Genomic DNA, 429 nt, shown 5'->3' on the forward strand with positions numbered 1-429 from the left:
AATATTTTGTTGTATTATTTTCAATAAAATCGATTGAAAATATTTAATTTCCTCGGTTTTTAATTTTTTTTTTATGCTTTTCCATTTGTTTCAGATTTCTTTTTTACAAGTGATTTCTTCTTTCTTTCAAACATTATATATCTCGGTTTCGATCATTTTCTAGGATGATAACAATTATAATCGAGGGATCGACTAATTATCGTTAATTAAGAAAAGATAAATCAAAATTAGATTGGACAAGAAGAGGAAAGAAAGACTTGAAATCACTCCTCGCTTAAATCCTACCAGTTTCTTCTTCCGTCCTTCTGTTTGATTTCATATTTCTTCACTTTTTTTTTCTTTTCAGTTTCTTTTTATTTTTTTATTTTTTATTTACTTATTTATTTATTTTTTTTTTTTTTTTGGATATATACAAATTTCATTGGCTGC

Source organism: Apis dorsata, unplaced genomic scaffold (assembly GCF_000469605.1).
Source record: "Apis dorsata unplaced genomic scaffold, Apis dorsata 1.3 scaffold_191, whole genome shotgun sequence".
NCBI lineage: Eukaryota > Metazoa > Arthropoda > Insecta > Hymenoptera > Apidae > Apis > Apis dorsata.